The 14,344-nt window shown below is 39.8% G+C and overlaps 1 protein-coding gene across 1 annotated transcript in view; it reads right to left on the bottom strand.

Moving 5' to 3' along the window:
* The window catches only part of TMEM45A (transmembrane protein 45A), a 68,816-nt gene extending 56,341 nt beyond the window's left edge, over positions 1 to 12,475 (bottom strand). Inside the window, exon 1 of the mRNA XM_036109696.2 lies at positions 12,177 to 12,475. The gene's annotated coding sequence lies outside the window, so the exon portion shown is untranslated. The remainder of the gene's footprint in view (positions 1 to 12,176) is intronic.
* Between the last annotated feature and the right edge of the window lie 1,869 nt (positions 12,476 to 14,344).

Below are 14,344 nucleotides of genomic sequence, written 5' to 3'. Positions count from 1 at the left end.
CATGGAAAAGTAAAGTGATAATGTGCCAAACAATGAAGGAAAGAAGATACCCTTTGAGCCCACAGCTTTTCCTGAAAATTTACTTTTTCAGGCCTTACCAAGTTCCTCATTAACAACAGTCCATTTCCAAATCTGGCAATATGCTTTTGATTCAGCACAAGCAGTGATAGATAATATATCAAAAGGAAAATTCAGAAGCATAAGTGGGCTCAGTAAGAGTCAAAGCTGTTTTCCATAAAATGTAGGGCTGTGCTCTCTGAAGGTAGGAGTGATAGCCCCAATCTTTTTTTAAAATTATTTTTATTTGAGTGTAGTTAACACGCAGTGTTACATTAGCTTCAGGTGTACAACACAGTTATTTGACAAGTTTATACGTTACGCTGTGCTCACCACAAGTGTAGCCACCATCTGTCACCAGAAAATACTATTACAGTATCATTCACTATATTCCTAATTCTGTGCCTTTTATTCCCGCGATTTATTCATTCCATAACTGGAACCCTGTATCACCCACTCCCTTTCACCCATTTTGCCCACTCCCCCACCCCCACCCCTTAGGCAACCATCAGTTTGTTCTCTGTATTTACAGGTCTGACTATGCTTTTTGTTTGTTTATTGTCTTGTAAAAAACTCAACTCCCATCCGAGAAACAATCATAATGTCACCACCTGTCAGGGTGCAGAACCAGTTTCATCCACTCACCCCACCCTCTCTTACTCATTACCACCATGAAACATAAATAATTAAAAATAATGCCAAGAGCAAAACCAACAACACTTATCACAATTAATAAGACAACAATTAGATATAACCAAGTTTTTTACACATTTCATAATCTTTGTCCTGAATTGCATCTTCCTGGTAGACTAATGGCCCCTGATATGCAAAGGAGTACAGAAGGCAGTCCTGAGCTCATCAGATAGAAGCAGAAGGCTCTTACCCATGCTCTCTTAATATTTCCTGCATCTCTCTCTCTCTCAGTGGAAAACATGAGAGGAACAGAACCGCCTTCAAACAATGCTGATTTAGAGGAAATTAAAGTGATAAATGGACTCCATCTGTCATCTAGTGTGGCTGTTCTTACTGCTGTTACTATTATTAAATACTGCAAATGAATCATTTCTGCTCTGAGAACGATTACAGTGACAGGGGAATACTGACCAGCATCCATCCCTACATCCCAATCCATAGTATGGTCATCGCTGAAATAAAAGTAAAGTTTTTTTAAGACTTCTGACAGAAAGCTTCCTTTCTAGATGAAAAAGTGACTTTAGTACTTCTCCTTTAAAAGACAAACTGACTTCCAATTTTCCCAAAGACTGAGCATTTAGTCCTTACCTTCAAAGAAAGTAAAATCTCTATCAAATGATAGTAATAATATCTTGTTGTCATCTTAAGTAGGAGTTTTCCCAATAATTGATCTGGGCTACATGTTTAAAAAAACAGAGTTTTCCAGCACCTGAGAAATGTATAAGTTGTATGAGGAACAGCAATATATCTGCACAGACAAAGTGGGAAGGAATGACAAGATGCTAAGCAACAGCCAAACTGAAGAAAACTCATTTAGTCTATAAACTTGTCAAGTCACTAAGTTGTACACCTGAAACTAATGTAACATTCCGTGTCAACTATAGTCAAATTTTTTAAAAAAGGAAAACTTGTTTGTTCTAGCTGCAAAGTATCTATGCAGAGATATCAGAAGATAGGGTGTCAGACTGGACTTCTAGGAAGCAGTGGAGCAGAGAAACAGAGAAAATGTCCAATTCTCAGAGGGAGAAGAGACAACCCAGGCTCAAAGCCTGGGACTAAGGTATGAACCTCCAGAGCTTTAACCCCAAGCCTGACTCCAGGGCATCCTTCTCTGACCCAGCCTCATACCTCTAGTAATGAAATCAAGCCCTGACTCTTCAACTTCAGTCACAGTCCCAACTGGACTTGGCTGAATTCCCTCCCCATGTGCTTCTCTTGGGTTTCAAAGGCTTCTGGTTCTAGACTCTGGCTTAGTCAAGCCCCTTAGACCTGTCAGCAGATCTTGGCAGCCCTGCTTTGGCCCTTGCTGCTCTCCATAAGGCCTTTGATTCTGAGTCATCCATTAGCCTCAACAAATTAGCCTCACCTCACCCCCCACCCAGTGCCCCCTACTCCTAACTCCAACCCTAGGATGCATGATGCATTTAGCCAGTATTACTCTTAGCTGAGTTTACCTCACCATAATCCAATGGGGAGGTTGGAGTTATCAAACACAGAAAAAGAATTTTAAAAAACCGTAATAGTCATTGAAGAAAAACTTCTATCTCAGAAGCCAAGGTAAAATCAACACAGACCACGGTTTGGTAAACTCTGGCTTATTATGTACAAAATGTTACCATAGCGAACACCTCAACTGTTTGACTTTTTAATAGTACAAATATGCGCATGTAAGTACACCTCCAGGACAGTCAGGGAGAGTGTATTTATTTCCATTTTAAACATAACTGCTTCACTATTTTAGGGTGCCAATATTGTGAATTTTACCTTGCTGGGCACTGGGCATTTTTCTATTCCTATAAGAATTACTTTTTTCAATCCTTCAATTCCACTTCTAGGTTTATACCCAAAAGAACTAAAAGCAGAAATTCCAACAGATAATTGTACACCAATGTTCATAGCAGCACTATTCACAATAATTAAAAGATGGTGTATTAGTTAAGATTCTCCAAAGAAATAGAATGAATATGGTATCTATCTATATTTACACATCTATATGTCTGTATCTACTATCTATATATAGCTAAATCTATAGCTATATATTATATATAGAGAGACACTTATTTTAGGAATTGGCTAACATGATTATGGAGGCTGGCAAGTCCAAAACCTTCAGGATAAGCCAGCAGGTTAGAAATTCAGGAAAGAGATGATGCTGCAATTTAAGTCCAAAGGCAGTCAGTCTGCCGGCAAAATTCTCTCTTGTCAAAGGGAGGTCCGTCTTTTTCTATAAAGGCCTTCAACTGATTAGACAAGGCCCATCCACATAATGGAGACCTATTTGCCTTACTCAAGTCTACTGATTTAAATGTTAATCTCATCTAAAAAATACCTTCTCAGAAACATCAAGAATAAGCTTTTCCTTATTTGGTTAGGGTGGCCTAGCCAAGTTGGCACAAAAAATTAGCCATCACAGATGGGAACAACCCAAATGCCTTCAACAAACGAATGGATAAACTAAATGTTATATACACATACAATGGAGTATTATTCAACCTTAAAAATACATGCTATAACATAGATGAACCTTGGAGACATTATGCTAAGTGAAATAAGCCAGTCATCAAAGGACAAATACTGTATAATTCCACTTATATGAGGTACATAGAGTAATCAAATTCCTAGAGACAGTACAATGGTGGTTGCCAGTCAGGGAGGGTAACAGTTATTGTTTAATGACTATGGAGCTTCATTTTGGTGAAAAAGTTCTGGAGATAGTTGTGATTGCTGCACAACAATGTGAATGTATTTAATGCCACTGAACTACACACTTACAAATGGTTAAAATGGCAAATTTTATGTTATGCTTTTTACCACAATAAACAATGAATTGCTTATATGTATAGGCTTTACTATGAGCCAGATACTATGCTAAATTCTTTATATGGATTTTTCTCATTTTATGACTATTGCTATCCCCTACTTTATAATAATAAATACAACATAATAAAGCCTCCTAGAGAAAGTGACTTATTCAAGGTATACTAGTAAGAAGCAGATCTGGGATTGAAACCCTCACAGTCTGACTCCAAAGTCTATGTGCTCAGTCAGAGTGCTATACTGAAAAGACTGACTACATTAACATAATGAAGTAAAAAGCAGATTAAAATATTTTTCAAATACTATTTTAGAGTTGATACGAGACTTAAAGAATATAAAAGACTTGAAGAATGAAGTACCAAAAAGATGTAAAATCCAGACTAGGTATAAATAATAATGGGGCACCTAAAATAACCCTGCATCGACCTTCATCATGAGAAGTTCTTATCCCAAAACCATAGCATCTCCAGGAATAAGACAAGAAACTTTAATGCCCAAGAAATAGAAGTAGAATATTTACCTGACACCGGCCCCATTTTTCCACAAGCCTTGGAACATTTCAGTTTCTCTATTTTTTTTAAATAAATATGTTGTGGTTCCAAACCACAATTATTTTCGATATGAAAAACAGAGTTTTTCCACCATTTTCATGAATAAGATAAGGTTGTCCACTCTTGCTACTTTTATTCAACATAGTACCAGAAGTCCTAGCCACAGCAATCAGACAAGAGAAAGAAATAAAAGGCATCCAAATTGGTAAGGAAGAAGTAAAACTTTCACTATTTACAGATGACATGATACTATATAGAGAAAACCCTGAAGACTCCACCAAAAAAATACTAGAATTTATAAAGGAATTCAGTAAAGTTGCATGATACAAAATTAATATACAGAAACCTGTTGCATTTCTATATACTAATAATGAAGCAACAGAAAGAGAAATTAAGAAAACAATTCCATTTATAATTGCATTAAAAAGATTAAATAAATATAATAGAATAAAATAAAATAAAAAGGAATAAACTTAACCAAAGAGGTGAAAGATCTATACTCCAAAATATCAAACACTGCTGAAAGAAATTGAAGAAGACACAAACAAATAGAAAAATATTCCATGCTCATGGATTGGAAAAACCAAACTGTTACAATGTCCATTCTACCCAAAACAATCTACGTATTTAATGCAATCTCTATCAAAATACCAACAGCAGGGGTATTGCAATCTCTATCAAAATACCAACAGCCTGTGTGGCTTAGTCGGTTAAGCGTCTGCCTTCGGCTCAGGTCATGATCCCAGGGTCCTGCGATAGAGCCCCACATTGGGCTCCTTGCTCAGCAGGGAGCTTGCTTCTCCCTCTGCCTGCCATCCCCCCTGCTTGTGCTCTCTCTCTGTCAAATAAATAAATAAATACAATCTTTTAAAAAAAACACCAATAATATTTTTCACAGAACTAGAACAAATAACCCTAAAATTTGTATGGGACTTGGAAGAGCCAAAGAAATCTTGAAAAAGAAGAACAAAGGTGGAGTTATCACAATCCCAGATTTCAAATTATATGACAAAGCTGTAGTAATCAAAACAGTATCGTACTGGCACAAAAACAGATACACAGATCAATAGAACAGAATAGAGAGCCCAAAAATAAATCCACACTTTTATGGTCAATTAATCTATGACAAATGAGGCAAGAATATACAATAGGGAAAGACGGTCTTCAATAAATGATGCTGGGAAAACTCGACAGTTACACACAAAGAATGAAACTGGACGACTTTCATACACCATACACAAAATTAAAAACAGATTAAAGACCTAAATGTGGGACCTGAAACCATAAAACTCTCAGAAGAAAACATAGGCAGTAATTTCTTTGACATCGGCCATAGAAACATTTTTCTGTATCTGTCTCCTAAGGCAGGGGAAACAAAAGCAAAATTAAACTATTAGGACTACACCAAAATAAAAAGATTTTGCACAGTGAAGGAAACTATGAACAAAACAAAAAGGTAACCTACTGAATGGGAGAATATATTTGCAAATGATATATCCAATAAGGGGTTAATATCCAAAATATATGAAGAGTTTATACAACTCAACCCCCTCAAAAAAAAAACAAAGAAATAATCCAATTTAAAAATAGGCAGAGGACCTGAAGAGACATTTTTTTTCTAAAGAAGACAGATGCTCAACATCACTAATCGTCAGGGAAATGACAACTGAAACCACAATAAGATATCACCTCCACCTATCAGAAAGGCTAGAATCAAAAAGACAAGAAACAACAACTGATGGCAGGGATTTGGAGAAAAAGGAACCCTCTGCAGTATCGGTGGGAATGCAAACTGGTGCAGCCACTGTGGAAAACAGTATGGAGGTTCCACAAAAAATTAAAAATAAAATTATCACATAATCCAGTAATTTCACTACTGGGTATTTACACAAAACAAATGAAAATACTAACACACACACACACACAAAATATATATATATATATATATATATATATATATCCCTATGTTATTGCAGTATTATTTACAATAGCCAAATTATGGAAGCAACCCAAGTGTTCTTTGACAGATGAATAAATAAAGATGTTCTATATATACACAATGGAAGATTACTCAACCATAAAAAAGAAAGAATGAAATCTTGCCATTTGCACCAACATGGATGGACCCAAAGGGTAAATGCTAAGTGAAATAAGTCAAACTAAGAAAGACAAATACCATATAATTTCACTCATATGTGGAATTTTTTTTTTAAGATTTTATTCATTTATTTGACAGAGACACAGCGAGAGAGGGAACACAAGCAGGGGGAGTGGGAGAGGGAGAAGCAGATTTTCCACGGAGCAGGGAGTCCCATGCAGGGCTCGATTCCAGGACCCTGGGATCATGACCTAAGCCGAAGGCAGACGCTTAATGACTGAGACACCCAGGCGCCCCTCATATGTGGAATTTAAAAAACAAAACAAATGAACAAAATAAAAAGTCAAACAAAAGAATAGACTCTTTTTTTTTCCCCTGAGGTTAGTGAACTTTTACTTATTTTTAATTTAATTTAATTTTATTATGTTATGTTAGTCACCATACAGTACATCATTAGTTTTGATGTAGTGTTCCATGATTAATTGTTTGTGTATAACACCCAGTGCTCCATGCAATATGTGACCTCCTTAATACCCATCACTGGGTTAACCCATCATCCCCCCACCCCCCTCCCCTCTAAAACCCTCAGTTTGTTTTCATAGTTGCTCATGGTTTGTCTCCCCCTCCGATTTCCTCCCCTTCATTTTTCCCTTCCTTCTCCTAATGTCTTCCATGCTAGTCCTTATGTTCTTCAAATAAGTGAAACATATGATAATTGACTTTCTCTTCTTCACTTATTTCACTTAGCATAATCTCTTCCAGTCCCATCCAGGTTGATGTAAAAGTTGGGTATTCATCCTTTCTGATGTCTGAGTAATATTTCATTGTATATATGGACCACATCTTCTTTATCCATTCATCTGTTGAAGGGCATCTTGGCTCTTTCCACAGTTTGGCTATTGTGGACATTGCTGCTATGAACATTGGGGTGCAGATGGCTCTTCTTTTTCTCTACATCTGTGTCTTTGGGGTAATTACCCAGTAGTGCAATTGCTGGGACACAGAGTAGCTCTATTTCTAATTTTTTGAGGAACCTCCACACTGTTTTCCAAAGTGGCTTGTACCAACTTGCATTCCCACCAACAGTGTAAAAGGGTTCCCTTTTCTCCACAACCTCTCCAACATTTGTTATTTCTTGCCTTGTCAATTTTTGCCATTCTAACTGGTGTAAGGTGGTATCTCAATGTGATTTTGACTTGAATTTCTCTGATGGCTAATGATGATGAACATTTTTTCATGTGTCTATTAGCCATTTGAATGTCTTCTTTTAAGAAGTGTCTGTTCATGTCTTCTGCCCATTTTTTGACTTGATTATTTGTTTTTTGGGTGTTGAGTTTGAGAAGTTCTTTATAGATCTTGGATATCAGCCCTTTGTCTGTAGTGTCATTTGCAAATATCTTCTCCCATTCTGCGGGTTGCCTCTTTGTTTTGTTGACTGTGTCCTTTGCTGTGCAGAAACTTTTTATCTTGATGAAGTCCCAAAAGTTCATTTTCACTTTTGTTTCACTTGCCTTTGGAGATGTATCTTGAAAGAAGCTGCTGTGGCCAATGTCGAAGAGTTTATTGCCTATGTACTCCTCTAGGATTTTGATGGATTCCTGTCTGACACTGAGGTCTTTCAACCATTTTGAGTTTATCTTTGTGTATGGTGTTAGAGAATGATCAAGTTTTATTCTTCTGTATATAGCTGTCCGATTTTCCCAGCACCATTTATTGAAGAGACAGTCTTTTTTCCATTGTGTATTTTTTCCTGCTTTGTTGAATATCATCCTCAATGGGGAAAAGATGAGAGCCTTTCCCTTAAGATCAGGAACACTACAAGGATGCGCACTCTCACCACTATTGTTCAACATAGTACTAGAAGTCCTAGCAACAGCAATCAGACAACAAAAAGAAATAAAAGGTATTCAAATTGGCAAAGAAGAAGTCAAACTCTCTCTCTTTGCAGATGACATGATACTTTATGTGGAAAATCCAAAAGACTCCACCCCCAAATTACTAGAACTCATACAGTAATGTGGCAGGATATAAAATCAATGCACAGAAATCAGTTGCTTTCTTATACACTAACAATGCAACTGTAAAAAGAGAAATTAGAGAATCGATTCCATTTACAATAGCACCAAAAACCATAAGATACCTCAGAATAAACCTAACCAAAGAGGTAAAGGATCTATACTCTAGGAACTACAGAACACTCATGAAAGAATTGAAGAAGACACAAAAAGATGAAAAAACATTCCATGCTCATGGATCGGAATAATAAACACTGTGCTGCACAGAGCAATCTCTACCTTCAACGCCATCCTGATAAAAATTCCAATGACATTTTTCAAAGTGCTGGAACAAACAAACCTAAAATTTGTATGGAATCAGAAAAGACCCCGGATGGCAAGGAAATGTTGAAAAAGAAAAACAAAGCCGGGGGCATCACATTGCCTGATTTCAAGCTATATTACAAAGCAGTGATCACCAAGACAGAATGGTACTGGCACAAAAACAGACATATAGACCAATGGAACAGAATAAAGAGCCCAGATATGGACCCTCAACTCTATGGTTAAATAATCTTCAACAAAGAATAGACTCTTAAATACAGAAAACAAATTGGTGGTTGCCTGAAGGGACGTGAATGGGGGAGGGGTGAAATAGATAAAGAGAACTAAGAGTACACTGACTGTGATTAGCACTGAGTAATGTATAGAATTGTTGAATTATTTTACAACTGAAACTAATATAATACTGTGTGTGAATTATATTTCAATTAAAAAAATTGTGGTCCCATTTATATTTTCACATTATATTTAGATCTATACCTGTGAGTAGATCCTTACAGAAGGACTGAAAGGATATAGACCAAACCAGTAACAAAGGCTCCCTCTGGGGAGAGTAGAAGAATGAGAAGAAAGCAGGTAAATAAAGGGGAAACCATTGCTCCTAACTCTTAAACACTTTCAGTTGTTCAAAAAGGATAATAATTCAGCTAATATTTACTGAATGTCTACTATATATCCAGGTATTATGGTGGGTTTTGTTCAAACAAGATGAAATGACAGAGTGTTTGCCTGCAATGAGCCCCATCTAATAAACACATAAAATGTCTTCTGCCTCCACGCACAGCACATGCCATAGACATGACTCATGTCAATATTCTGGACCCTCCAGGAAAATTTTACCATCTCGATTCTTCAAATGGGCCCTCCCCCTCCAATGATGCTGCTCCCATGGACTTCTTGACTATCATCATGACAAGCAGGAGTAGAGTGTAGCCTAGTGGTTAAGGCTTGGGCTCTAGAGTTAGACTGGGTGTGCATCTGCCATTTGTTCACTGTGTGACCTTGGGCCAGTCTCTTCATATGCCTGTGTCTCTGTCTCCTCCGGCGATAGGTACCAAACCTAGGGTTGGTAAGAGGATTACATGAGCTAAAATATGCTAAACACTCAGAATAATGTTTGCCATGTATTAAGTGGTCAGGAAGTGTTAGCCATAGTGTCTCAAAGAGCCATCTGCAAGCAACAGACTGCCCCAGAGATGAGGAGGGAAGAAAAAAAGATCATCCAAGGAATCTTAGAGATCATTTTACAGATGACAGCACAAAGAAGGGCATAATGGCTCCCTGTCTTGCCCACGGTCACACAGGTGGTCAGCAGCAGTGCCAGGGCCAGAACTCAGGTTCTCTCTGCCCCAGCACAATGCCCTCAAGGAAGAGAAAGCAGGAGAGCTCCAACCTGACTCTCCACTTATATATACATTACAGGTCTTATCTACTTCCATAATTGTGAACTACAAAGTTACAAGTATTAACGTGTGAAGAGATGATTCTCTCAGCATGGGGAGAAAGAGCTACTCTGCAGACACTGTGTGTATGAGAGGAGGGGAGAGTTGGAACAATCACATCCATGTCAAAGACTTTAGGGGAAGGCCTATTTCTAAAAAGTATGAGGGATAATAGCCCAGAATGCCAGACCACTTCAGCAGAGCTCCCAGACAGACACCACGGAGTCTAAAAGGTATGGGCCAGGCTCACCGCTCAGTCCTACCCACACAGCCTGCAGGCCCTGAAGGGAGGTCACAGAAGTAGTGGAGTGGATGGAGAGCCAGGGAGCGTATGCTGGGCAAGAGGTGGAGCCTGGACCCCAGAAAGAGATTGTTCCAGAAACACCTCCACCATATAACTGCTGCCATTTCAGCTCACCATCTCCCACCCATCTATGTCCCAAGCCTCCCCTTCCCCACCAGGCTTTCCATACCATCCTCTCTCCTACCTCTCCTACCTGTCCAACCCTTCCACCCATGCACCTCCCACAGATTATCCTGCATCACAACCCATTGTCCCCAAGGATAGATCCACATTTTCCAGCCTCAGTGCTTTGCCCATGCTTTCCCTTTCTCCTAGAATCCCTGCCACCCGCTGTTCCATGATCCCTTTCCTCTCAACCTGACCTGTTCGGCAAAGTCCTTTCCCAGAAAACCAACCCTTCTATGAATCCATCCTACAACAAGAAGTCCTCCTTCCATTGTCTGCACTCCCAGAACCTTTTAGCTTTCTCCGGCACCTGATAAATTCTACTCTCCTCTCAAGACTCTCTCTCCTTCACAGACTTATATAGTGCATCATTAACAAGAGGTCAGCATTCAGTAAATGCTAGTTGCTAATTCAGAGGTCAGAATGGTGGCTGGGAAACTGACATGCGGTGGAGGAAGCTGAGAAGGGAGGAAATAAAGAGTGAGTACAACAGCAAAGATGTACTATGTGCCAGAACTATTGTTTAACCTATGTTAACTCACTTAGTCCTCAAGACAACCCATGAGGTAGGTACTATTAATATCTCCACATTACAGAGGAGGAAACCCAGGCACAGATGGTCTGACTAACTGATCCAAGGTTCAAACAGTGGGGTTGTGAGTTGAACCATCCCACGGGCTCTTTCTATTATTTCTCTGCAGCACTGTTCTTCTAACCCTGCATCCCTGAAAACCACTTCAGCTGTTCCATCCACTGTTTGCACTACCGTTCTGATTCAAAAACACTCTGCAACTTGCAATTATGGCACCAAACCCCCACCTATTCCTTTCTGAGCCAGAAATTACACATCAATTCTGGCCAGATCTGCCATGACAGTAAATAATATATGACAAAGTCTCAAATCCAAAACATTGCTTAAAGAAAATTATAGATATTTTGAATGGAATGGGCCTTAGGCCATTCACCTAGCTCAATATTTGCCATCATTTCCCTTTCTAAGTCCTGAAATATGTGACACAATTATCTGCAAGTATACACATCTACTATCACTCTAAATATTATTTTGATAGAATTATGGGATTAACATACAATTATAAGGTTATCGATGCATACAATTGTCTGTCACATATTTAATGAGCTTTTTAACAATCATAAAGGAATTTGATCTCCCACTATGGACAGGAGAACATAGAGAAGATATATTTGGGTTACAAACATGTGAATACATGTTAAGTGAAACAGCAGTTACCTCTAGAATTCAGAATGTAAGTTAATATTAAACATCCTATTAACAGAAGCAGAAGTTCTATTAATTTAGAATAAGTCTGATAACTTTCTCAATATTCTATCCAAACAGTCAGGGAAGGGGGGATGGATAAAGATTTCAGCTTTACAAATGTATACTCTGTTCCCACAGAAAGAAAATAGGAAAAAAAATTCATCAGTAGATTCAACTCTTAGGTTTGGAGAGGCTGACAACGGGATACCAGTTAAATTTCTGTTCCCAGGAAATTTTAAAATAACACACACGTAACCAAAAAATTAAATTGTTAGCAAAGCAGAAGGAAAGGAAGCCGGGGGTCTGTGCAGTTTGTGGCAGCAAGCGATATTTTCATCTCTCTGATGAAGAGCAGATAATGAGAACAGCAAAAAGACGCAGGAGAGAGATCACAGCGGGAGAAATAAGATATCCAGCACGTCTCCAAAACTTACCCAACTTGGTCTGTTTACTCAACACTATTTTTCTCACTTTGCCAGTTTTAAATCAGACAGCGGCTGGGCTTTTGTTGTTGCTGTTTCTGTTCTTTTGATCCCAGAGCCCCATGAAAATTAAACTGTGTGCTGGATGGGATCTGGCCCCGTCTCAATTAGCAGGGAGGGGGGGAAGTTTTAAGCTTGGATCCTCGGTTGCTTCTTTGGGAATATGAATAATAATAAGTGGCTAGCAGGAGAGAACGTGGGAGACGTGCCCAGCTGACGTCGGGCCCGCGAAGGGGCCACACAGTTCCTCGGCGCAGCTGTCCAGATGTGCTTCATCTGGTTCCCCCGCGGGGCACGAACCTCAGCGGGCCGACTACCCGGAGCTCCAGCTCATTGGTGGCCGCGACTCCTCGCTTGCCTCCTATTGGCCAGCCAGCCCGCCACTCTCGAGGGTTTCGGCCCGCCCCCGGCCGCCGGGCTAGCTCGCTCCATCCTCGAGAGGAACCTGGAAGTGCAGCGCGGGCGCTGATGTGGCACTCAGCAGCGGCAGCGGGCCCGGGAGGGGCCCGGGATCGAGAGCGGGTCCTGCGTACCCAGGATTTACCCCTGCCCTGGCCCCCGTTATGCCCATGCTTTTAGGCCGTTGGGCTGGTTTGTTTAAACACGATGATTGCAGTCTGTTCTTGGGATGAAATTAAGGCACGCCAGAGTTGGCTTAAAGCCCCCGCATTTCCGAGTGGAAGAGACTGGGGCCCCGGGATGCCCACGCCCCCAAAAGGCGTTCAGGCCACGCCTGAGGACTTCACTCTTGCCGCTTTCTCTGGGGAGCAAATAATAAAAATCAAGATCCTGATTCTTGGGGACAGTATTCTTTTGCTGGGGGAAAAAAAATTAATGAATCCTTTATTGAAGTCATTATTAACGGGGGAGGTGGCTGTTTCTGCGGAGAAGCCCAGTGTTGGTTACAGGAGTGCTTTGGAAGACTTGGTGGGCTTAGAATCTTTTGATGGGTGTTGGTAGTTGTAGAAAAATGGGAAATATTGCTTTATTCTGTGAGAATTTAGACAGAACTGCACCAAACGAGACTTTGATCCTGGGGAAATCATTGAGGGGTTGACTGGTTGGTTGATTAGCTGGGGTGGGGAGGAGTGGTCTGCAAATCGATTGCAATTATAATGTAACGATATGGTAGAAATGTGACTTCACTAAAATATTAAGATGCCGTGAGCAACACTCATTTGGGCCACACACCATGAAATATTCCAGGTCTTGTACTAAATAAACCGTTTTACCCACATTATTATCTAATTCTTACAACCATCTCATGAAGTCGATATTGTAATTATCTCCATTTTCAGATGAGGCTACCAAGATGGAGAGAAGCCTATTCTGGCATGCTACCAAGGTCTCCAAATTACGTTTGTGGTACCTCATCATGGGTACTTACCATCATGATCTTACCTGCCATTTGCCAGGAGGGGATGGGTCAGAATTTATTGAGTGCATGCCTTTACCTTCTGATGTCCAAAGCTTTCACTACACAGATGATGTCCTCATGGTTGTTGTATTTGTTACCTATTGCTACATAACAGATTACCACAAATTTAGTAGCCTGAAACACCACACATTTATTATTGCACAGTTTCTAAGGGTCAGGAGCTCAGGCATGGTTTTAATTGGATCTTCTGCTTAGAGTCCCACAAGGTTGCAATCAAGATGTCTGACAGGCTGCATTCTCATCTGAAGGTTCAACTGGAAAAGAATCTGCTTCTGAGCTCCCTTAGGCTGTTAGCAGCATTCATTTCTTTGCAGTTATAGGGCTGAGTTCCCAGTTTCTTTCTGGATGTCAGCTAGCAGCTGCAGTTCCTAAAAGCCAGGAGGTGAAGATCATGGGGGGCCACCTCAGAGTCTGTCTGATACAGTGGCTATCAGACACCTTAGTCAAGGTAGCCCTGATTACAATGTAATCACACCTCCACAGATCATCCAAAAATTTAGGATCCTGTTCACCAAGTAAAAAAAATATGTGAGTAGATTATCAATATTCAATCCTTCTGGGAGTCATGGAAGCCCACAAAGGAGAGGTGGCCAATGTAATTAATCATGAGTTTGGCTTTCTGGAGCATTTGTAATCTGATGATGGTGCACCTTTTATCTAAAAAGCTACTCAATAGTGGGCT

This window comes from Halichoerus grypus, chromosome 1 (assembly GCF_964656455.1).
Source record: "Halichoerus grypus chromosome 1, mHalGry1.hap1.1, whole genome shotgun sequence".
NCBI classification, from domain to species: Eukaryota; Metazoa; Chordata; class Mammalia; order Carnivora; family Phocidae; genus Halichoerus; species Halichoerus grypus.
This window is presented reverse-complemented; position numbering and strand designations above follow the sequence as displayed.